This window comes from Lygodium microphyllum, chromosome 23, assembly GCF_053477565.2.
Source record: "Lygodium microphyllum isolate KBCC chromosome 23, Lygodium_microphyllum_v1.1.10, whole genome shotgun sequence".
NCBI lineage: Eukaryota > Viridiplantae > Streptophyta > Polypodiopsida > Schizaeales > Lygodiaceae > Lygodium > Lygodium microphyllum.
Window position 1 is genome coordinate 126,090,439 of NC_141157.1, and position 9,764 is coordinate 126,100,202.

Consider the following 9,764-nt stretch of genomic DNA (forward strand, 5'->3'; position numbering starts at 1 on the left):
CGCACGATGGTATTGAATGCCTACTCTTCAGAGTGGGAAGGCAAGGCAAGGCGAGGCTTGTTGGCCTGAGGAGTAATATGGTTCCTAAGCAAGCCACATACATGCAACCAAAATGATGGCTGTCACAGAGGTTTTACAGCTTCAGTGTAAATATCATGTGCGGTTGACTCAGTACATCAAGCTGGGGGTAGGAAAGCCTGCACAGACCTACTAGGTCTGTGCAGTAGTAGGTCTGTGCAGGGGTTTTCCAGTCTGCAAAGCAGACAGGCCGGCCCTTGCTTGTGAGCTGTCACAAAGTCTGGCGGAGGGGCTAGAGCGCTCTCCTTAAAAGAGGAGGCTGGTGGCTTGGGAGGTAGCTGATGCTGGTCCCTCGAGCAACTTAATGCTATAAGGGCAGCTGGACATGGTGTAGCTACCCAAAGCTACAAAAAAGCCATGCCCACAACCCAAAAGAGCAGTCCGGTGGCAGCACTCCCAGGAGGCCAAGACTAGCACCCAATCGGCAAAGGGACAACAGCAACAAGGACAGTTATGTGGACTTTGAGACAAGCCCCAAGAAGCAACCGGGTAGGGTAATCCTCCTGCCCCCACTGTGATCGATCATTAGGCACAGCAATCCTAACCCCTTGAAGAAGGCTAGTTTTGGCAAGAGCCCTAGCCCTATCCTCATGGGAAGTCAATACAGGGAATAGCCCTGGGTAGAGAAAGAGGTCTTCATAAGGCCAAACTGGCCATTTTGGCCTATAAGCCCCAGAAAGAATATATTCATCATCAGAATGAAGGACATCTTCGTCTGACTAAAGGAAAATGTAAGTTGATGCTCATGCCCAACCCCCAAGGGTCTTAGAGGGTACACATTAAATGAAAGTGGATGCTATTCTGGTTTAAAATGGTTGTGGCCCTGCATCGTCCAACAAGGTGTCCAGCTCAACGTGACACAATCTTGGCGGTAGCGTGTCTAATCTTACGCCTGACTGATAATGGCGTGGATTGTACCCATAAGATCATGATCACAGTCGACAAGCACCTCATGGCCGAGGATGCCTGGCCTGTTGCATCTCCAAAGCTTGATTTAATGATGGGTAGTTGCACCCAGATTTGGGCCGCGAAATGAGCACCCGTCGTACCCCCTGAAACCACAGCAATACCCAAGCCCTATGGTGACTCGTGGGCCACCCATTGGAAACAGTCAGAGGCCGAGAAAGTGGCCAATGATGAGCGGCCAGAAGAATGGACCTTCAAAAAAATTCAGTAATACATTCTCGGGCAGGTTGCTCCAAAAATATCATGTTCTGGAAGCGTAGGCGAGGCTAGGTCAATAGGATGCAATCTAACAGAGAGCTCAACCTGACTCATTGTGGCAAGGAAAAAGGCAGCCGTTAGATTTTGGGGTGGTCAACGCTCAAAGCCATCCCCGCGCACTTATGCCACACTTCTTGAACCAAAGTGATGCATTCTGCTCTTGGAAGGAGATCTGTCAACCTAGGTACAGAGACATGGAGACAATCCAAGGAATTCTGGAACCATACCCTACTTCGGAGTCAACTAGCTTATTAAGCAGCCTTGTTGTCTGCAACGCTTAGGAGGATCGCTCGTTTTGATTGGGACCCGGCAATACAGGGAGATAATGAGCGCGCGTGCCTGGTGGAGGCATATTAAAAGAGATGGTCTGAAAGGGAGGGAACACTACCGTTGCTGCGACTCATGGCCAATCCAGGTAGAGTATTGGAGAATGTCTGATCTCGTCTCAGCGCGAGTGCTCAAGCATTCTAAGCAACCGCGGAATCCCAACAACCGCACTGGACATGAAGAATTCTAAGCACTCCAAGCTCTCTCACAAGATTGCCACCACTGAGATTCCCTCAGAGTTTCTTGCAAATCCTGCTTGATCCCCCTCTATTAGATCAGTAATGAATATACAGACCTTGCAGCAGATGGATGCATCTGCTGCTGCTTTGACCTGTTGGGATCAGTAAGGCTTGATCTCCCCGCTTTTAGCGGGGCAGGTCACGGCAGATGGGTCCAAACTCAGAATCAAAAGATGTCTTGGAGGTCAGAGCAACCACGGCGTGCAGGGTTGTTCTTCATCAACAAAGGTGCCTGCTTCCGTCTCTGTATCCTAAAATTTGAGCTGGCCAGAATATGGTTGCGAGGGCGTTGTAACTGGTACAGCACAGCGGCGTCCTTGTGTTCATCACGAGAGGCTGGCAACAAAATCCTGTCAGCTCGTTCCACTCACAGGGCGGCGCGGCACACCGGCCGTCAGGAGATCTCCTTAGCCTTTGAGGGGAGGGTCCAATCCAGGAAAGAAGCCGCCACCAACCAGGCGCTATGCTCTGGGGGCGGGGGGCGCTTTTGCAGAGTGACCATTTTTGAAGAAAAGACCGTCAGGTGTTTTGTGCGATCCCTGATGACCCCCCGCCAGACTGTCAAAACCCTGCCATCTGCAATCAGACGAGCGATTCCACTTTCTGGCCGAACAGACGAACCTGCCCTGCTGACCAGGCTGCCGACTGGGCAATCAGACGGACGAACCTTCTTTACCTTGTGATAGAGAGGACGAAGACCCGCGAGTCTGGAGGAGAGTCCAGCACCAATCGTGTGTGAGAGGAGGGCACAGCAGATCCATCTTTGCAGGAGGAACTCGTGCCAGCAGGGCAGCCATATCCCCGAGCCCGGCATGGAAGCACCCAACAGCCATATCCACGAAGCACCCGAACCTGTCATGAGAACACAAAACTGTCATCCGGTTAACTTCCGATATCGGAGGTCTGAGGAGTTGAATAGGGGCCGCGCGAACGCGAGCCCCCGCTGCCACAAATTATGACGTGCACTCTCCCACTCAGGGGAGATGCTAGGGTGCGGCCCGTCCGCAGTGCAATGGAGAGGCCGACCCTAGGCCATCGGCCTTCTTGATCACCGATAGACCCCGCCCAGGTAAGTATGCTTCTCCCAGCCCCAAGCTTCGCCTTAAGTAGGCGGTCAAGTCGGTTACCTGCGTCCCCCTCTCCGCCCACTACTCTCCAGCCCTGCGCATCTCTCTACCTACGGGAGGGGTCGAACGCCAAAGTCCCCCCAACCCAACTCCAACACGTGGCAAGAGCCGGAAGGATACGCTGGGGCGATTCACAAGCCAGTTTTGATGAGTCGTGTTGCTTCGAGGATTCTGCTTCTCGCGCCTCCTTTCTTGGAGGGGCCATTTACTCCAGTGCCGTGAGATGGCCCGGGGCGGCAGACCTTCTCTCCGCTCCTCCGAGAGCCACCACTAGCGTCGTGCGTACCCTAGGGGCATTGGGATCGCCTCGACCTTCTGAGCCTTGTTAATGCCTCCGCCCAGCTACCACAAACCATGGAGGCACGATAGCTCTTTCATGTCACCAAGGCAATTGGCTGCACATAGATAAGCACTTGGCTAGTAATGAGCCTCATTAATGCCTATGCGCTCCGCTGCTCCAAAGCTTGGAGGCAAGGTCGCGACGATGCGACAGTTCTGGGGAAAAGGCAACATACATACTTGCTTTTATCTAAAAGATTGCTACGAACTCGACCCAAACAGAAAACTCCTGTAGGATAAGGTGAAAGAGGAGTCAAAAGCTATAGGGGCTACATGTAGCCTGTCAAACTAGTCCTTGTTCCAAGCGCTCTTTGAATTGTGAGGCAACCACATGTGAAAACATCTTGAAGAGAAAAAGTACTAATATTTTCCATCCTCGACTTCAAGAGTCTTCGTGTGCACTTCGAAATCCCTCAAAGTGGTGATTTTGGTACAAACCCGAATTTCAGGTGTTCAAAAGCATTTTTCCATCCTCAACTTTGAGAGTGTGACTTTGGATTCCTCTTAAGGCCATATGCTTGGATGCACAATGTAGTAAATGTCAAAGGGAACAAGAAAAGGTCATTTAATATCATGGCTTATGTGTTAGCTCATGATGAGTCTTCTCTGATCAACCACTATGGAGTGAAAAAGCAAGTGGATGCTGACCCACAAATCAACCCCAACCTCATCGACGTTTATTCAAGCACTTAATCTTACCCGAGTCGCAGAGCATTAGTATGACGGTGGAGCATCAAGTACGTTTATCAAAGCAGCATGCATCTAAGCCTTCCTTTATGAGCAAGAACCAAAGCTATAACGGAGGAAACCCAAAATCTTAATAAACCAATCCACTTACTAGGTCCAACCTTTTATTGAAAACTCACAAACTTGTACATCTCGCCCAAGCATAAGGTACCATGAGGATAATGCTACATACATATTGGTGTGCCAAATTCTTCCATCATTGGATGACTCAAATCGTCCGCTTGCTCAACCATGCGTATAACCAGTCCTACAAGGAAAGAATAACTGAGGCCCTTGAGGCTACGAGTCATGTCCCTTGAAATGCCCAAAGACACGGTACGCATCTGTCCTCAACTGCTCCAAAGCTGGGAGACAAGGTTGTGACTATGCGAATGTGTTCTATTGCATCACTAGCACATTTGTTCCAATAGGTAGGATGTTGTGAGTGCCACTGTTTGTGGCGTTAAGCTCCACCACCTACAAACAAGAACATCGTAACACCCCACTTAGGAATCCTTGACATCTTTGTTGTTGCTGCATGCATCCGCATCACCTCCATAGTTGTCTTCAGCCTCTTTGATAATGTTAAGCCTAGGGCTACTTGCATAGTTTTAGTTCCATTTTGTTGTGTAAATGGTCCTTATATTGTAGTGTGAATCTTTTAGGAGGAACCTAAATGCACTATTACACTCGTGCAATACAACTTTGGCCTATGAACAGACTCCCCAAAGCGGGAGAGCACAAGGCTATCCTGTCAAAGACCCAATAAGCTAATATTATGTTGCCTTAGACAAAGAAAACATTTTCTTTCTTGACAAACACTTCAATCAAACTGTTTTTAGCTATTTAATAGATTATTGCCCATTCGAATCGTGCATTGACACAACTAAGGGGGTGAGTCTCTCTCTCCTTTTTTTTGAAGGGAGCATGGGGGGATATGCATGTTCATGCAAGGACCTATGCTACAAAATGGGTGTGACAAAGTTCACTAAGGGGGTGCCTTGGGTGAGAAGGGCAACGTGCCCATGCAGGGTACAACCATGGGAGTAGTGCATAAGGAGAGGAAGAAAATGTCTAAATAGCCATCCACATGCATATAAGGGAGGAGGCTACAACATGTGAAAACATATTGGAGGGAGAAAGTACTAGTATAAAAGCTGGCAAGGCCTAAGAAAGAATGTAACTCGTGCACATTTTTAGGGATTGGCAAATTCAAAATTGCCTCTATCATTTTAGGATCAATGTGAATACCATCAGAATAAACAATGTGACCTAAGTATTCAATCTAGGTTTGGAAAAACTCACTCTTGTCAGGGTTAGCATACAATTGATTCTCTTTCAACAATTTGAAAGCTAAAGATAGATGTTCACAATGCTCATTCTCATCCTTACTGAAAACCAAAATATCATCAAAGAAAATAATCCACAATCCTGATACTTCAAAAATATACGATGCATCATACGACTGAATGTAGTTGGTGCATTGGTCAAACTGAAAGGCATACAAGAAATTCAAGCCTAAGGGTACTATCCAATCTTTTCTACTTTGTATTACGCAACTACAAAATCAACTTCAGCGCATGCAATTTTTCCTTCTAGATGATCATCTTGTGGGGATTGTACTCTATAAGCTCCCTCTAGATTTGTTGAGGTAGTCAATACTCTACAAGACCACACATCATTGATACCAGTTAGCTAAACCTATATCTCCTCCATACTACTTGAGCATATGAGGCATCTTTGAGGTTACAAAAAAAGCTTTAATGTCAACAAAATGGCCATGAGGAGGCTTTTGTAGCTTCAAAGAGGGGTGATATAAAAAAGAAGATGAAGTCCCAATATTATCACTGTGGTCAAAAGGGCTATTAACACAAGGATTGCAAAGAACTAGTAGCCTCATGAAAGAACAAGAAAAAGAAGTAAGATAGAGACTCTTCCAACAAAATGTCATATTTATTCTCCTCTAACTCCAATTCCAATCCTGTGGCCAAGGCAAAGGCCAAAAGTGCAAAGGGTTCATCTTCTTTAGAGAATGGAAATGGCATGGCCACCCCTCCCTCTACTACTTTCTCGTGTTAGTGATGTAATATCCCTCACAACTCTCCAATGCAAAGAGCGAGTCTGAGGACATAGTGAGATGGGGCAATTGGGCCTCATTTATACAATCATAGTAGTGCAAAGGATCCAAAGTGGGCCCCCTCCATATCAACCAAAGTCTAGCAGGTTTTGAGATATTAAAGCTCGAATTGAGCAAAGAGCGGATATTGCTCTTTGCTCCTAGTCCAAACTCACATAAGGAAACACTTTGACATTGTTCACAACGCTCATTCTCATCCTTACTCAAAACCAAAATATCATCAAAGAAAATAATCCACAATCCTGATACTTCAAAAATATACGATGCATCATACGACTGAATGTAGTTGGTGCATTGGTCAAACTGAAAGGCATACAAGAAATTCACAATGACCAAACTGAGTTCTAAATGCAGTCTTAAAAATGCCAGGTGTATCCATGTGTACTTAATGATATCCATACTTGAGATCTATCTTGCTAAAAATAGTGGTCCCTTGTAGTTTATCCATGAGGTCGTCTACCCTAGGGATCTGATATCTATTCTTAACAGTGATTTTGTTTAGGGCATGATAGTCAATGCACATCCTATAGGTATTATTTTTCTTCTTAACTAATAGGATAGGTGCATCAAAATGAGAACTACTGAATCTAATGAGTCTTTGGATCAAGAAAATATCCCAAGAATGAATCCACTTCCAACTTGTTGTAGCTAAACTAGTTGGGGGAACATGCCTCATAAGGCTTAGTATAATATAGAATGGAAAAGAAACATTTCTTATCATATATTTTTCTTTTCACATGTATTTTTTTTCACCAATTAACAACCATGGAATGAAAGAGCAAGTAGATGTTGCCCAAAAAATCAATGCCAACCACATCGACATTCATTCTAGGACTTGCACCAACAAAATTCAAGTCAAGCACTTGAATGAGGGTGTATCATCAACTAGGTTTTCAAAGCAACATGCATCTAAACATCCCTTCATAAAGCACACACAAAGCTATAAAGGAGGAAACCTAAACTATTAATAAACCAATCCACTTACTAGGTCCAACTTTTCATTCACAACTTATAAACTTATACATCTCATTCAAGAATAAGGTATCGTGAGGATAATTCTAAATACATTTGTGTTTTAAAGTGTAGAAATTACACGTCACAACGGTGAGCAAGGAGTAGAGAACACACAACAAATATGAGAAGAATAGAGATTGCTTTAATTTCAAATGAACTGATACAAAGATGGATCTATCCACCAGTGTGCTTCCACTATGAAGCTTTGATGGCGGTCTAGACACATAATAGGCAAAAGAGCCTAGGCTAGTTGGAAGAACTCTGACTGGGTGAAAGATACATTGATGACGGCTTTAGAGGAGTCTTCCTTTTATAGCATGGGAAGGTAGTTTGGTTGGCAACTTTGACCATATTATGAATCTTCCCTAGTTGGCCAAGGATTATTCTAGGGAATATTCCCTTTACCGTTAAGCTAGGGGCATTGCCTTCCCTAAGACCCCCCAACCAAGGGCTGCTTTTGAGACCTTCAGACCCCAAAACAGGCATCCTTGATAACTTCCACACCCCGCAACTCGATGCATTGTGCCTTGAGTTGCTACTAGCATAACTACTCTATCTAACCCAAAGGCTAGATCCATAAAGGTTACCTTTTTTCCATCCAGTCACATATACCTCATTTGACATACAAGTCAGGACCCAACCACCCAATGTCCGTGCTCACACATGGCTTCTTCTCATAATGGGGGTCTTACGTTTAGAGTATTGTGGATCATTAGTGGCACCTTACGAGGATGGAGCATTGAGCATATCTAACATCCCCTCTCAATGTTCACCCACAGGTGAACTATATTCTCAGCCCAATGTTGAGTCTCTGAAGATGAATTTGAAGGAGATCCTTTGTAAGAGCTTTAGTGAAGATATTTGCTCCATTCTCCTTTATTGGACTATAGAGTAGCTCTATTATCCCATCCTCGATCAAGTCACACACATAGTGATACTGAATCTCAATAGGTTTGGTACATGCATGAAAAACTGGATTTTTGGCAATGGCAATGCAACTCTGATTGTCACATCTTAGCACTCTGGATCTTCATCTTGTACTCCCATATGCCAAAGGGCCCTCCTTAACCATATTGCTTGACATGCAGTAAAGCAAGCTCCCTTGTTCTCTGCTTCAGTAGAAGACAATGTGACAGTTGGTTGCTTCTTAGTGCAATAAGCCCAAATCTCTCATTTTATGTAGAGCTCAAAGTCTTTCGAGTTTGATGGATCATATCTTCATAATCACTTGTAATAAGAAGGTCATTCACATATAGGACAGTCACTACAGACTTTTCACTATCCCTGTAAACATACAAGTTAGCATCTAAGGCACATCTTTTGAAATTCAAACCTAGAAAGATTTTATCTATCTGCTTGGTACCATGCTTTAGGGGTTTGTTTCAACCCATATAATGCCTTCTTTAGCTTACAAACTTTGTTCAGAATGGGGGGGCTCAAACCCTAGTGACTGAGCCATGTACACCTCCTCCTTGAGGTCACCATTCGGGAACACTGATTTAACATCCATTTGGTAAACTAGCCACTTTGTGAGCAACCATTGCAAGTGCAGTGCGAATAGTGGTCATTCTAGCAATTGGAGCAAATGGTTCTTGAAAATCAAATCCTTCAACTTGTGAAAATCCCTGTGCAACTAATCTGACTTTGTACTTTTCTAAGCTACCACCAGCCACCCACTTGTTGCCAATAATCTTCCTCTTTTTTGGTCGATCCACGAGTTCCCAAGTGTCATTCTTCATGATACTATCATACTCAACTTGCATAGTTGCTCTCCATGAGGGATCGGCAAGTGCTTCTTCCAAGTCTATTGGCCAATTTTTGTAGGCATAAGATTGCTGCAATCATAGGGCTACTTCACCTATCGCGGCAATGGCTTTTCTAGTGGTGTGATTGCAAGTTGGTGAGCTTTGTCCTCATTATCCAAAGATGATGCTTCCTTCTCCTTGAGAGTAAGGACAACTCTTGGGATAGGTTTATAGTGGATTACTTCTTCATTGGACAATAAAGTGGAAGAACTTATATTCTCCTTCTCCACTATATGTGGCTACTCCTTGAACACCACATCCCGGCTTGCTATGATCTTCTTTTCCTCTTGGTCATACAATTTTGTAAGAAGCTGGGAATAAGGACTTAGTGTAAAACAATATTGATATTATGCCATGTCACACTGACATTGGTCTCTCTCTGACAAGTGGTATCAGAGCATTGGTCTTTGATCCATTTTTTGCTTCTATTTTTCAGTCCTATTTTCTTTCATCAAAATCAATTTCAGACAAGTATTGTACAAGACAGTGACTAGTGGAGTGATGCAAACCATCTACAGTTAGTAAGAGACTACATCTGGAGATCTCCAAGGTCAAATATGACGAAGGATAGCTAAAGTGGTAGGTCGTCATCAAATTTCATGCAAAATTGGAGGTAATTAGGGTAAAGGAGAGTTAATGGGGCTTAGTTTGGGAACAAAACTGTGGTTACTTTGAAAAGAGGGAGTTCTATTTCCCATTTCTTGGAGTTTCGAGAGGTTTCATTGAAGTTCATCAGCAAGATGTGCTC

At 44.6% G+C, this 9,764-nt stretch overlaps 1 non-coding gene across 1 annotated transcript; it reads right to left on the reverse strand.

Moving 5' to 3' along the window:
• Positions 1 to 2,783: 2,783 nt before the first annotated feature.
• Positions 2,784 to 2,945, reverse strand: LOC148016720 (U1 spliceosomal RNA). Its single transcript, XR_015688229.1, has one exon. It is a non-coding gene; the product is annotated as a U1 spliceosomal RNA (small nuclear RNA).
• Positions 2,946 to 9,764: the final 6,819 nt, after the last annotated feature.